Source organism: Mus musculus, chromosome 8 (genome assembly GCF_000001635.26).
Source record: "Mus musculus strain C57BL/6J chromosome 8, GRCm38.p6 C57BL/6J".
NCBI classification, from domain to species: domain Eukaryota; kingdom Metazoa; phylum Chordata; class Mammalia; order Rodentia; family Muridae; genus Mus; species Mus musculus.
In genome coordinates this window covers 94456872-94471967 of record NC_000074.6, presented here as the reverse complement: position 1 = coordinate 94471967, position 15096 = coordinate 94456872, and the positions used below count along the sequence as shown (strand labels likewise).

Here is a 15096-nt window from a genome sequence, read left to right as displayed (position 1 = left end):
CTGGAATGTCAACAGGATGGCTAGCCCTTGGGCAGCTATGTTGGGTCATGAGGTAGAAGCTGGGGCTGAGAAATGTGTGGGTAAAGGTGCTTATCTTCCCTGGACTCTATGACTTTAGCCTTCCACTATATGATGGAGAGATACATTTCTATTTGGTTCAAAATGCATTTAAGGATTTCTGCTTAGAGTGAACTGAAGTCTTAAACTAACACAAAACATCTGCTTTTTCTCTTTAAGCTGACCTCATCCCAAAGATTTATTTTTATTTTTATTTTTATTTATGAGTCTGTGTCTGTGTGACTGAATGCCACATACTGGTAGGCACCTGCACAGGCCAGAAGAGGTCACTGGATTCTCTGGAGCTGAAGTTCCAAAGCAGTTCTGAGCCATCTGATGTGGGGGCTTGGATCTAAACCTGGGGCCTCTAGACAAGCAACAAGAACTCTTAACTGCTGAACCATCTCTCCAGTCTCCCCCTCTAGACTGAAACTCACCAAAAGCCTGCTGGGAAGAGTTCCAACAGAAGGCACAGGGCATTTACAAAGCAGAAGCCTAAAATAATAACTGATATTTGTGAGCTAGTAACTCCATAGGCAGCAGGAAGCTACCGTGGCTGTGCAACTTTTTTTTGTACTGTTCATGAACAGTTTTGAAAGTGTTCCTGGCACAATTATTTATAATAATTAAAAACCAGAAGCAACACAAATAGCCAACAGTTGGGATGGGTTAATTAAATGGTGGTCTATGTACGCTGGAATAAGGTGTTTTTCAATATATTTCTCTATCAACAGTGGCAATACTTAGAAAATATACACTGTGTTAGGCATGGTACTCTCTGGGTGTACTATAGGCTAGCCAATCCTCACATCTGCAGAAATATCATCTCTAACTCTAGAGAGTGGGAGGCTCCCTCACCCATGAGCTAGCTGGCCTTGTTACATTGATTGTGTAACCTGTGCATGTGGTGGGGGCGGGGTGCTGACCAGGCTCATGTCCCAGCTCCCTCCAGGCCCTCTCCTCCACTAGACTTCGAGCAGCTGTCTCTGCATAGACACAGAATATGTCTATATTATAAGTCACACAATATGCTCAGGTCCATGATCCTTAGGCTGGGACCACTGTCCCTGGAGAGTGAGTGACTCAGGTCAAGGAAGAGAGATGGAAGTGCCCAAGGTCAAATCCCAAGGTCATGGGCAGAGCTAGGATCAGAACTATGACTTCTTGGCTCCCAGGTCAGTAAACTCCAAAGCCTTAGATCCTCAGGTAGCATGAGACAAAGGCTTTGTGTGATTTTAACCCTAAGGTTGTATCCACTTACTGGGCTATGCTGTCTGGCAGCCATATTCCCTGGAAAAGAATCACTTGGGGCATCAGGGGACAGATGAAAGGAGGTCAGTGAGAGGCTATTTCTCCACTGGTGAAATGAGCTAATTCAATCCAGATTAGAATATATTAAAAGGCAGGTTTATTGGGAAGCTGCTCTCAGGTGAATTCATTGGCCCCAAGGCTAAGAGAGTTGCCATGGGGGTAGGGGAGAGAAAGAGAGAAAATGTATATGCAAAGAGAAGATGAAGAGAGAGCACAAAATGTCTGGATTGTATAGGGAGAAGCAGCCAGGGGGAAGGGCAACTGAGCCCCTGGGCTGGAAAGTTCAAGGGTGGGGGCAGGGTATGCCAAGTAGGGACTGAGGGATGCTGGGAGAACCTGGAGGCCAGGTCTGCTTTGATATGTAAAATATATAAAACACATACCTCAGTCCCTTTTCCCAGGGTCTGAAACCAGTCTGGATAGGTGACACTGGTGTGGCTCCTTATCCTCTCTTCAGTCTATCGTGGAATCTTGGTTTCCCCATAAGGGTCTTGGAATAAGACACCAAGCTCATGGTGTTAAACAACCACTGCTGGGATACAGGGTGTACCTTGTCATTATAGACATGGTGACTTCTCTGAAAAACAGCCTTGGGGACAGGATTTCAGCAAAAGATCCATGGCCCAAAGCCAAGAGATGATTATAGGCCAAGTTTACTACCAGTTCTTCGTGGTGGGCCTTGGGGACACGTACAAATGTCGAGCTTGCCTTCTTCTGGGCCCTTGATGGCATCACAGGACCCTGTCCGCTTGCATTCAGCTGTGGCTGTGAGATTCCTTTTGTCTGGTGAAATACATTTAAAAACAACATAGGTCACGTTTGTACAGATGTTTCCAGAGCCAATGTGTGACTCACTCTGATCTCTTCTCCCCTGATGCACTTCAGGTCATGGCTACTCCTTTAGCCTGAGTCTGGGCCAGAGGACAAGGTGGACCAGTGCTTCCTTCCATTCAAACATCAGGAAAGGGAAGCCAGGAAATGTTGCTTTGGGGGCTATTTGTTACCACAGCAGAACCTAGCTGACACATACTTAGTGTGACCTTGAGCTGGTTTCTCCCCTGACTGTTGTGGGGAAGTAGATGAAGCCTTGGGTGACCATATCTCATTGGTGTGAGTGTGGTTATGATGAAGAGCTCTAATCCTGAGACTTATGGAAACGACAAAGCCTTTGTCCCTGGTGGGAGTGTAAACGTGTAAATGCAGGGCCCACAGTTTCCTTTCCTGGATGTTTATAGCCTGGGACAGCTCCCTTACAGTGACCCCTCCCTGCCCAGCTAACCCCTCCACCCCTATGCTACGAAGTATAAGTATAGCCAAGTTCCTGATAGCACAGTAGGCACCCTCCATCTAAGCCAGCACAACCCAACAGATCCCTACTTTTCTGAGTGTATCTGTTGTTTCTTCATTCCTGCTCTGCCCCAGGTTTCCAGGACCAAGCTGTGCAAGACATGGCAAGGTATGTGCCTCAGTCATACCATCTATAAATAGGTAGAGTGGAAGCTCAAAGCTCTTCGAGATGTTCTGTGCCAATAATTTTCATTCTCACACTCAACAGGCCCCAAGGACAAGTTGTTAGGTCTGCATAATCCAGTTAAGACAGGTGACAGCACTCAACTCTCCCTGAGTGTCCTTGGCCAGGTGTTACAACCAGTAAAAACTCAGCTCTCCTTAAGGGTACTTAGACAGGTGGTATGCTTAGTTAAAGTATTGTTACAGATGTTTATGTTCCACAACTGGATAATGTGTAGAGAGTGAGAGACTTAAAATTCTCAGTCCTAAATGGGAATGTCACCATCACGCCTCTCCGCTCAAGGCTCAGGAGTCTATGCAAAAGGGGAGATAGGTTTTTTTTTTTCTTTTTGCTTGCTTATTTTTTTTTCCTTTAAAACAAACAGTAATGCTTTTATTCTGAGGCTTTTTTTTTTCTTTCTAATAAGGATTATCTCTTCCTGTTTTCTTTTTTTATTAATATTTTTATTACATATTTTCCTCAATTACATTTCCAATGCTATCCCAAAAGTCCCCCATACCCTCCCCCCCACTTCCCTACCCACTCATTCCCATTTTCTTTTCTTTTCTTTTTTTTTTTTTTTTTTTGGCCCTGGCGTTCTCCTGTACTGGGGCATATACAGTTTGTGTGTCCAATGGGCCTCTCTTTCCAGTGATGGCCGATTAAGCCATCTTTTGATACATATGCAGCTAGAGTCAAGAGCTCTGGGGTACTGGTTAGTTCATAATGTTGTTCCACCTATAGGGTTGCAGATCCCTTTAGCTCCTTGGGTACTTTCTCTAGCTCCTCCATTGGGAGCCCTGTGATCCATCCAATAGCTGACTGTGAGCATCCACTCCTGTGTTTGCTAGGCCCCGGCATAGTCTCACAAGAGACAACTACATCTGGGTCCTTTCGATAAAATCTTGCTAGTGTATGCAATGGTGTCAGCGTTTGGAAGCTGATTATGGGGTGGATCCCTGGATATGGCAGTCTCTACATGGTCCATCCTTTCGTCTCAGCTCCAAACTTTGTCTCTGTAACTCCTTCCATGGGTGTTTTGTTCCCAATTCTAAGGAGGGGCATAGTGTCCACACTTCAGTCTTCATTCTTCTTGAGTTTCATGTGTTTAGCAAATTGTATCTTATATCTTGGGTATCCTAGGTTTTGGGCTAATATCCACTTATCCGTGAGTACATATTGTGTGAGTTCCTTTGTGAATGTGTTACCTCACTCAGGATGATGCCCTCCAGGTCCATCCATTTGGCTAGGAATTTCATAAATTCATTCTTTTTAATAGCTGAGTAGTACTCCATTGTGTAAATGTACCACATTTTCTGTATCCATTCCTCTGTTGAGGGGCATCTGGGTTCTTTCCAGCTTCTGGCTATTATAAATAAGGCTGCTATGAACATAGTGGAGCATGTGTCCTTCATACCGGTTGGGACATCTTCTGGATATATGCCCAGGAGAGGTATTGCTGGATCCTCTGGTAGTACTATGTCCAATTTTCTGTGGAACCGCCAGACTGATTTCCAGAGTGGTTGTACAAGCCTGCAATCCCACCAACAATGGAGGAGTGTTCCTCTTTCTCCACATCCTCGCCAGCATCTGCTGTCACCTGAATTTTTGATCTTAGCCATTCTGACTGGTGTGAGGTGGAATCTCAGGGTTGTTTTGATTTGCATTTCCCTGATGATTAAAGATGTTGAACATTTTTTCAGGTGCTTCTCTGCCATTCGGTATTCCTCAGGTGAGAATTCTTTGTTCAGTTCTGAGCCCCATTTTTTAATGGGGTTATTTGATTTTCTGAAGTCCACCTTCTTGAGTTCTTTATATATATTGGATATTAGTCCCCTATCTGATTTAGGATAGGTAAAGATCCTTTCCCAATCTGTTGGTGGCCTTTTTGTCTTATTGACGGTGTCTTTTGCCTTGCAGAAGCTTTGGAGTTTCATGAGGTCCCATTTATCGATTCTCGATCTTACAGCACAAGCCATTGCTGTTCTATTCAGGAATTTTTCCCCTGTGCCCATATCTTCAAGGCTTTTGCCCACTTTCTCCTCTATAAGCTTCAGTGTCTCTGGTTTTATGTGAAGTTCCTTGATCCACTTAGATTTGACCTTATTACAAGGAGATAGGTATGGATCGATTCGCATTCTTCTACATGATAACAACCAGTTGTGCCAGCACCATTTGTTGAAAGTGCTGTCTTTCTTCCACTGGATGGTTTTAGCTCCCTTGTCGAAGATCAAGTGACCATAGGTGTGTGGGTTCATTTCTGGGTCTTCAATTCTATTCCATTGGTCTACTTGTCTGTCACTATACCAGTACCATGCAGTTTTTATCACAATTGCTCTGTAGTAAAGCTTTAGGTCAGGCATGGTGATTCCACCAGAGGTTCTTTTATCCTTGAGAAGAGTTTTTGCTATCCTAGGTTTTTTGTTATTCCAGATGAATTTGCAGATTGCTCTTTCTAATGCGTTGAAGAATTGAGTTGGAATTTTGATGGGGATTGCATTGAATCTGTAGATTGCTTTTGGCAAGATAGCCATTTTTACAATGTTAATCCTGCCAATCCATGAGCATGGGAGATCTTTCCATCTTCTGAGATCTTCTTTAATTTCTTTCTTCAGAGACTTGAAGTTTTTATCATACAGATCTTTCACTTCCTTAGTTAGAGTCACGCCAAGATATTTTATATTATTTGTGACTATTGAGAAAGGTGTTGTTTCCCTAATTCTTTCTCAGCCTGTTTATTCTTTGTGTAGAGAAAGGCCATTGACTTGTTTGAGTTAATTTTATATCCAGCTACTTCACTGAAGCTGTTTATCAGGTTTAGGAGTTCTCTGGTGGAATTTTTAAGGTCACGTATATATACTATCATATCATCTGCAAAAAGTGATATTTTGACTTCCTCTTTTCCAATTTGTATCCCCTTGATCTCCTTTTGTTGTCGAATTGCTCTGGCTAATACTTCAAGTACTATGTTGAAGAGGTAGGGAGAAAGTGGGCAGCCTTGTCTAGTCCCTGATTTTAGTGGGATTGCTTCCAGCTTCTCTCCATTTACTTTGATGTTGGCTACTGGTTTGCTGTAGATTGCTTTTATCATGTTTAGGTATGGGCCTTGAATTCCTGATCTTTCCAAGACTTTTATCATGAATGGGTGTTGGATCTTGTCAAATGCTTTTTCTACATCTAATGAGATGATCATGTGGTTTTTGTCATTGAGTTTGTTTATATAATGGATTACATTGATGGATTTTAGTATATTAAACCATCCCTGCATTCCTGGAATAAAACCTACTTGGTCAGGATGGATGATTGCTTTAATGTGTTCTTGGATTCGGTTAGCGAGAATTTTATTGAGTATTTTTGCATCGATATTCATAAGAGAAATTTGTCTGAAGTTCTCTATCTTTGTTGGATCTTTCTGTGGTTTAGGTATCAGAGTAATTTATTGTGGCTTCATAAAATGAGTTGGGTAGAGTATCTTCTACTTCTATTTTGTGAAATAGTTTGTGCAGAACTGGAATTAGATCTTCTTTGAAGGTCTGATAGAACTCTGCACTAAACCCGTCTGGTCCTGGGCTTTTTCTGGTTGGGAGACTATTAATAACTGCTTCTATTTCTTTAGGGGATATGGGACTGTTTAGATCGTTAACTTAATCCTGATTTAACTTTGGTACCTGGTATCTGTCCAGAAATTTGTCCATTTTGTCCAGGTTTTCCAGTTTTGTTGAGTATAGCCTTTTGTAGAAGGATCTGACTGTGTTTTGGATTTCTTCAGGATCTGTTGTTATGTCTCCCTTTTCATTTCTGATTTTGTTAATTAGGATTTTGTCCCTGTGCTCTCTAGTGAGTCTAACTAAGGGTTTATCTATCTTGTTGATTTTCTCAAAGAACCAACTCCTCATTTGGTTAATTCTTCGAATAGATCTTCTTGTTTCCACTTGGTTGATTTCACCCCTGAGTTTGATTATTTCCTGCCGTCTACTCCTCTTGGGTGAATTTTCTTCCTTTTTTCTAGAGCTTTTAGATGTGTTGTCAAGCTGCTAGTGTGTGCTCTCTCCAGTTTCTTCTTGGAGGCACTCAGAGCTATGAGTTTTCCTCTTAGAAATGCTTTCATTGTGTCCCATAGGTTTGGGTATGTTGTGGCTTCATTTTCATTAAACTCTAAAAAGTCTTTAATTTCTTTCTTTATTCCATCCTTGACCAAGGTATCATTGAGAAGAGTGTTATTCAGTTTCTACGTGAAAGTTGGCTTTCCATTATTTATGTTGTTATTGAAGATCAGCCTTAGTCCATGGTGGTCTGATAGGATGCATGGGACAATTTCAATATTTTTGTATCTGTTGAGGCCTGTTTTATGACCAATTATATGGTCAATTTTGGAGAAGGTCCCGTGAGGTGCTGAGAAGAAGGTATATCCTTTTGTTTTAGGATAAAATGTTCTGTAGATATCTGTTAAGTCCATTTGTTTCATAACTTCTGTTAGTTTCAGTGTGTCCCTGTTTAGTTTCTGTTTCCACGATCTGTCTATTGATGAAAGTGGTGTGTTGAAGTCTCCCACTATTATTGTGTGAGGTGCAATGTGTGCTTTGAGCTTTACTAAGGTGTCTTTAATGAATGTGGCTGCCCTTGCATTTGGGGCATAGATATTCAGAATTGAGAGTTCCTCTCGGAGGATTTTACCTTTGATGAGTATGAAGTGCCCCTCCTTGTCTTTTTTGATAACTTTGGGTTGGAAGTCGATTTTATTCGATATCAAAATGGCTACTCCAGCTTGTTTCTTCAGACCATTTGCTTGGAAAATTGTTTTCCAGCCTTTCACTCTGAGGTAGTGTCTGTCTTTTTCCCTGAGATGGGTTTCCTGTAAGCAGCAGAATGTTGGGTCCTGTTTGTGTAGCCATTCTGTTAGTCTATGCCTTTTTATTGGGGAATTGAGTCCGTTGATATTAAGAGATATTAAGGAAAAGTAATTGTTGCTTCCTTTTATTTTTGTTGTTAGAGTTGGCATTCTTTTCTTGTGGCAGTCTTCTTTTTGGTTCGTTGAGGGATTACTTTCTTGCTTTTTCTAGGGCGTGATTTCTGCCCTTGTATTGTTTTTTTTCTGTTATTATCCTTTGAAGGGCTGGATTCTTGGAAAGATAATGTGTGAATTTGGTTTTGTCGTGGAATACTTTGGTTTCTCCATCTATGGTAATTGAGAGTTTGGCCGGGTATAGTAGCCTGGACTGGCATTTGTGTTCTCTTAGTGTCTGTATAACATCTGTCCAGGCTCTTCTGGCTTTCATAGTCTCTGGTGAAAAGTCTGGTGTAATTCTGATAGGCCTGCCTTTATATGTTACTTGACCTTTCTCCCTTACTGCTTTTAATATTCTATCTTTATTTAGTGCATTTGTTGTTCTGATTATTATGTGTCTGGAGGAATTTCTTTTCTGGTCCAGTCTATTTGGAGTTCTGTAGGCTTCTTGTATGATCATGGGCATCTCTTTCTTTATGTTTGGGAAGTTTTCTTCTATTATTTTGTTGAAGATATTTGCTGGCCCTTTAAGTTGAAAATCTTCATTCTTATCAACTCCTATTATCCGTAGGTTTGGTCTTCTCATTGTGTCCTGGATTTCCTGGATGTTTTGAGTTAGGATCCTTTTGCATTTTGTATTTTCTTTGATTGTTGTGCCGATGTTCTCTATGGAATCTTCTGCACCTGAGATTCTCTCTTCCATTTCTTGTATTCTGTTGCTGATGCTTGCATCTATGGTTCCAGATCTCTTTCCTAGGGTTTCTATCTCCAGCGTTGCCTCGCTTTGGGTTTTCTTTATTGTGTCTACTTCCCTTTTTAGTTCTAGTATGGTTTTGTTCATTTCCATCACCTGTTTGGATGTGTTTTCCTGTTTTTCTTTAAGGACTTCTAACTGTTTGGTTGTGTTTTCCTGTTTTTCTTTAAGGACCTGTAACTCTTTAGCAGTGCTCTCCTGTATTTCTTTAAGTGAGTTAAGAAAGTCCTTCTTGATGTCCTCTACCATCATCATGAGAAGTGTTTTTAAATCTGGGTCTAGATTTTCGGTTGTGTTATGGTGCCCAGGACTAGGTGGAGTGGGAGTGCTGCGTTCTGATGATGGTGAGTGGTCTTGGTTTCTGTTAGTAGGATTCTTACGTTTGCCTTTCGCCATCTGGTAATCTCTGAAGCTAGCTGTTATAGTTGTCTCTGGTTAGAGCTTGTTCCTCAGGTGACTCTGTTAGCCTCTATAAGCAGACCTGGGAGGCTAGCTCTCTCCTTAGTTTCAGTGGTCAGAGTATTCTCTGCAGGCAAGCTCTCTTCTTGCAGGGAAGGTGCACAGGTATCTGGTGTTCGAACCTGCCTCCTGGCAGAAGTTGTGTTCCACTCACCAGAGGTCTTAGAATCCCGTCGGGAATCCTGTGTGGGCCCTTGCGGGTGTTGGGAGACTCCGCTGGCAAGGCACCCCGGTGCTCGAGTGGAGCAGAAGAGCGCTTGTTTATTTTTGCATTGTTTGTCTTACTGATTTTTGCTTGTTTTGATTTCTTTTTTGGTTCTTTTTTTTTTTTTTTTGAAAAGAGAGAGAGAACACAAAATTGGCTAAGTAAGGAGGTGGGGAGGGTGTGGGAGGAATTGAGGAAGGGAAAAACATGATCAGAATATATGAAAAAATTAATTGAAAAAGGAGGGAAAGGACCCTGATATAGCTGTCTCTTATGAGGCTATGCCGGTGCTTAGCAAACACAGAAGTGGATGCTCACAGTCAGCTATTGAATGGAACACAGGGCCTCCAATGGAGGAGCTAGAGAAAGTACCCAAGGAGCTAAAGGGGTCTGCAACCCTATAGGTGGAACAACAATATGAACTAACCAGTACCCCCGGAGCTCGTGTCTCTAGCTGCATATGTATCAAAAGATGACCTAGTCGGCCATCATTGGGAAGAGAGGCCCCTTGGTCTTGCAAACCCTATATGCCTCAGTACAGGGGAACACCAGGGCCAAGAAGTGGGAGTGGGTGGGTAGGGGAGTTGTGGGGGAGGGTATGGGGAACTTTTGGAATAGCATTTGAAATGTAAATGAAGAAAATACCTAATTAAAAAATTTTTTTTAAAAATAAAAAATAAGAAAAAGGAGGGAAAAAGAAATGTTAATGTTTGCTCATCACCTTTACTTTAAAATAAGTTAAGTGGATAGGGAACCTTGACCGTCAGACCCTTCCTTGTGCTTGGTTGTTTTGAGTGGGAAGCTGCCCACTGAGCAGCCCTTCTCTTGGCAACCAGCAGGATTGCCGTTATGGAAGTCAGGTCTGCCAGTTCTAAGAGGCTCCTCCCCTGCTTCAGGAGGCCCTGCTTCAGCAGCTTCCACAGTCCTTTGTCATTTCTGCTGCCTCTGCTCTCTGGCATCTCTGTCCCTAGCCTCCATCTGGAACTCTTCAGCAGTGTTCCTGCCTCTCCTGCTTGCAGACACTGTTTCCTCCAAGGCTGCAGCTGCTACCACCTCTACCAGCCCAGGCCTCTCTACCAATGAGAATAATCACAGTAGGCAAGAAAGGATCCCTCTGGAGTAGCCTTTTATTGAGCACCAGGGCAGCATGAGATAGTGTCTCCCTGCTGACTCAAAAGCTAAGAACAAGCCACTCTAAATAGGTAGATTAGAAGCTTAAAGATCCTCAAGAAACTCTGCCAAAGACCTTCATTCTCATGCTGAATGGTGGCCCAGGGCAAGTTTGTTGGGTCTGGATACTGAAGGTCAAGAATGATAATACTGGTTGCCATGAAGGCTGAAGGTCCTGATGTCTGGGACTCAGGGGCTATAACACTAGTAAATTTTCAGATGTCTCACACTTTGAGAGCTGACACCCAGCTGTTGCAGAGGGCTGAGGGCTACACAAGCTGCTTAGCACCCAGTAACCAAGCCCAAAGCCAAAGGCTCTACTCCGATACATAGAACTCTAAGATTCTGGCTTCTAATGCTGTAGTTCTCAGGGCTTGGACCTGAGTGTCTTTGGCACTCCAGGGGCTAGGACTAGAAGAATTCTATAATAAGAATTTTATAATCTTGTTTTCTTTTGTTTTGAAACTGAGAAATGTCATAAAATGTTATGGGAATATGTTCTTGTTTAGTATGTAATCATTTCATGTGATATGGGGCTGTTCCACAGTAGCTGACTGTGATTTGCCTCATGATCTAGCAGGGGAGTGGTTTTGCCAGCTGTAGACAGTTTCTGTGAATGTGTGACATTTGGAATTTTGGAGACTTCAGAGGATATATAAATGCTAGGGCCTTGAGAGGCAAGGTTACTGTTGGTTGTGGTTTGTTAAGTAGTCCTGTGCAAAAAAAAAAAAAAAAAAAAAAAAAAGAAAGAAAAAGAAAAAGAGAAAGAGAAAGAAAGAAAGGAAGGAAGGAAGGAAGGAAGAAAAGGAAAGGAAAGGAAAGGAAAGGAAAGGAAAGGAAAGGAAAGGAGAAGAAAGGAAAGAAAAGAAGAGGAAGAGGAGGGGGAATGGGGAGGGGGAGAAGGAGAAGAAGGAGAAGACGACAAAGAATACTAAATAATTAAATCCTGATGGTGAAGATCAAACTTGCCCCAAGGAACTTGATGCCCCTAATCTACAGGAAGTAGTCTAATGATAACGCTGCCCCCTTTCCCCTCTATCCTTTCTACTCTCCTATCTAGGGTTAGGGAGTGTACTGGCTAGTTTTGTGTCAACTTGACACAGCTGGAGTTATCACTGAAAAAGGAGCTTCAGTTGAGGAATTGCCTCCATGAGATCCAACTGTAAGGCATTTCTCAATTAGTGATCAAAGAGGAAAGGCCCCTTGTGGGTGGGGCCATCCCTGGGCTGGTAGTCTTGGGTTCTATAAGAGAGCAGGCTGAGCAAGCCAGGGGAGACAAGCCAGTAAAGAACATCCCTCCATGGCCTCTGCATCAGCTCCTGCTCCCTGACCTGCTTGAGTTCCAGTTCCGACTTCTTTCAGTGATGAACAGCAATGTGGAAATGTAAGCCGAATAAACCCTTTCCTCCCCAACTGCTTCTTGGTCATGATGTTTGTGCAGGAATAGAAACCCTGACTAAGACAGGGAGTTAAAAGGGAAGAAGTAAAGAGGTGGAAAAGGGTGGAAGAGAGAAAGGAACCCACAAAATAGTAGACAGAATCCCTTGTCTACTCTTAGTTTCCATCTACAGCAGCAAAAGGGTACAGCTGACCAATGACTCAGGGAAGTGGGGTTGGGAGTCTTGGCCACAGTTAGAGAGAGAAGGAAGAGATGGGAGGGGAAAGGAAAAGAGGGAAGGGGAGGAAAATCCATTTACCTGGCTTCTTGGATCATGATAGATGGTGTCCCCATATAGAGGGTCTTCTGAGTGTCTGGACTTTGCCCTCTGACCCTCAGTTTATAGGCTGTTTCTATGGCTCAGGTCCTAAAGAGAGAGAAAACAAGGTGCTCTCCCCCTCTTCCAAACTCAAGAGGAATGATGCTGTGTCCAGGACCCCAGTCCCTGCCTCAGAGGACACTTGACCCTCAAAGGTCCTTCACCTTCACAAACCAATCGAGTTCTTCCCAACCAAGTTCTGTATGTTCCTGGAGTTGGCACAGCCCAGTCATCCTGCTGCCATCTTGCCAAACAAGGAACACAGGATGACTTCCCCTACCTCCTTTAACTAAAAGCCTGGGCATCATAAGTCCATAGTTGGACTCAGCTTACTCATTTGCACAAAAGTGGAAAAGTCCTCACCACAAATGCCAGCCTCTGTCCTTGCCCACAAAGTCCCCAGGAGCTCAACATTTGGAGCCGTCTTTCTTAATAGTTTAAAGTTTTTAAATAAGCAAACAAGTGCTGGGCACGCATGTGTGCAATCCTAGCACTTGCAAGGTGAAAGCAGAAGAACCAGGAGTTCAAGAATATCTTCAGTTTCAGAGTGAGTTCAAGGTCAGCCTGGCCTATGTAAGACCCTGTCTAAAGGAAGAAGAGCAGCAGGGTGAAGCCGCAGAGGTAGTCTACCTTACTGTGATACAAAGTTAATGTTCTCTACAGTGAATTTGGTACAACAGCACCAGGAGATTCAGAGATGCAACAGAGTTGTGAGGTAGATCTTCAAGGTGACACAAATGTATCTACAAGAAGATACAGGAAGTAATGTCTCTTTCTACCCTGATGAAAACATAGCAAGCAGCTCTGAACCTCCAGTGGATGTACTGGAATCCAGATCTGGGGCCTCCCAGCCTCTGAGGCTGTGAGCTATAATTGACACCTAGACTGTGTTATTCTGTTACAGCAGTTTGAAGTGACTAAGACACAGCTGCCTGTGACCACAGAAAGCAGAAAGAAAAAAAATCTCTAAGTTGGTATGCAGGCAGAAGGCAATGCCACTTAAAGTCGACCAGAACACCCTAGAGATGTGAGGATGGGGACAGTCATTTGGAGAAATAAGCAAACAGGATGTGTGGCAATAGGGTGCCAATATTACAGCACAAGGCATTTTCAGTTAGAATCGAATAATTAAGGGTGCAGGCTGCAGCTTGGTGTGCAGTGTGTATGCATGTATTTAGCAAGCACAAGACCCTGGGGTCAATCCTCAGGAACGCACAAGACAGAAAAACCGAAGGCAATTCTATCAAAAGGCCATTTGGGGGATAGGCAGGCAAGCATGTGGAGAAAGTCTCCAAATATAGTAAAGCGATTTCTAGAGGGATCAACACTGTATGGAACTTGGGTTAAAATAGAAAAAAAATACAAAATGACCAAAGGAATGGAATAGAGCCAAATGAGCTTCACATTCACATAAAACTCACTCATCAATGGCATTTCCCAACACATCCAGTTAAAGAACTATTATTAAAATTGTGTGTGTGTGTGTGTGTGTGTGTGTGTGTGTGTGTGTGTACACGTACATCCACATGCCTGTGGGTCAGAGAGGGCATCAGATCCTCTGGAGCTTGAGTTCTAGGCAGTAGTGACCTTCCCAACATGAGTTCTGGAAACTTAACTCAAATCCTCTACAAGAGCAGGAAGTGTTTTTAAACACGGGGACATTGCTTCCCCGAAATAATTATTTTTAACTAAGTGTTTTTGTAAATGTGTTGCATAGGACTGGGGAGATGACTCAGCAGGCAAAGGCGCTTGTCAGACACCTCAGTTTGATTCCCAGAGCCCATGGAAAGCCGAAAGGAGAGAACCGACTCTACAAAGTTGTCCTCTGATCTCCACATGCCCACCATGGTGCCCACATGCTTATGTCAAACACATGTAGACGCACATGCACACATTCGTTCTCTCTCTTGTTCATGTGCTCACTTGCTTTCTCTCTCTCTCTAATAAACAAACAAACAGTTTTAAGATTGCTTGGAACTTAAAATCCTGGGATCATAGCATTTCATACCCATATAGACTGGCTGTAAGGAAAACAATGGACTCTGTTGATTGGGATTTGAAAGAACTGGAAGCCTCACATATGGCTGGCAAGAATGATACTACTTTGGAAACCAGTTTGGAAGTTCATCATAAATCCAGCTCTGCCATTCCTAGGTCTAGACCCAAGAGCTATGAAAACACTGCCCACACACAAGTGGTCCCTGGATGTTTAGACCGGATTGTTCATTTTCATTCTGAGATGCTCCACACTTCAATAAAGTTACTGGAAACATTTTATATAAACAAAGGTGTTACAATAAAACATTTCTTACCATCCACTAATTTTTCTATTTGTGTGTGTGTGTGTGTGTGTGTGTGTGTGTGTGTGTGTGCGGGGGGGGGGGGGGAGACAAAGATAAAATGAAAGCAACACACTGGAAAAGGGTTGTATGTGATTTGCTGATCTTCCTGGTAGAGCGATGATTCTAATAAAACATGGAAAGACACGCCGAGCATGGTGGCGCACGCCTTTAATCCCAGCACTTGGGAGGCAGAGGCAGGCAGATTTCTGAGTTCCAGGATAGCCAGGGCTACACAGAGAAACCCTGTCTCAAAAAGAAAAAATATGGCAAATGGCACACAATGACGGGATTGAGGGGGGGAAACAGATACGTGTGTGCTTTATATTTATGGGTAGGAGATTATTAAGAGTACTCCAGGGAAGAGCTCAGGAAGGTATCAGTGTATGTAAATTACCACGCTCCCCCAGTCACATGGTCACAGAGCCCTGGGGTTATTGATACTCCCTAAATGGCTGAGAAATAAACTTTCCTATCCTCCATTGATGGGTGAGTCTTGTGGTTCCTTTTTTAGGAGGATGTCATTAAA

At 42.9% G+C, this 15096-nt stretch overlaps 1 protein-coding gene across 4 annotated transcripts in view; it reads right to left on the bottom strand.

The window, feature by feature from the left end:
• Positions 1-15096, bottom strand: part of Nlrc5 (NLR family, CARD domain containing 5) — a 92938-nt gene that overhangs the window by 55305 nt on the left and 22537 nt on the right. For 3 of the 4 annotated variants that reach the window (XM_006531162.3, XM_006531165.3, XM_006531163.3), the window contains 2 exons: positions 12169-12276; positions 1752-2151 (listed from right to left, as the gene is read on the bottom strand). The gene's annotated coding sequence lies outside the window, so the exon portion shown is untranslated. The remainder of the gene's footprint in view (positions 1-1751; positions 2152-12168; positions 12277-15096) is intronic. The other variant, XM_011248428.2, reaches the window with a different exon arrangement.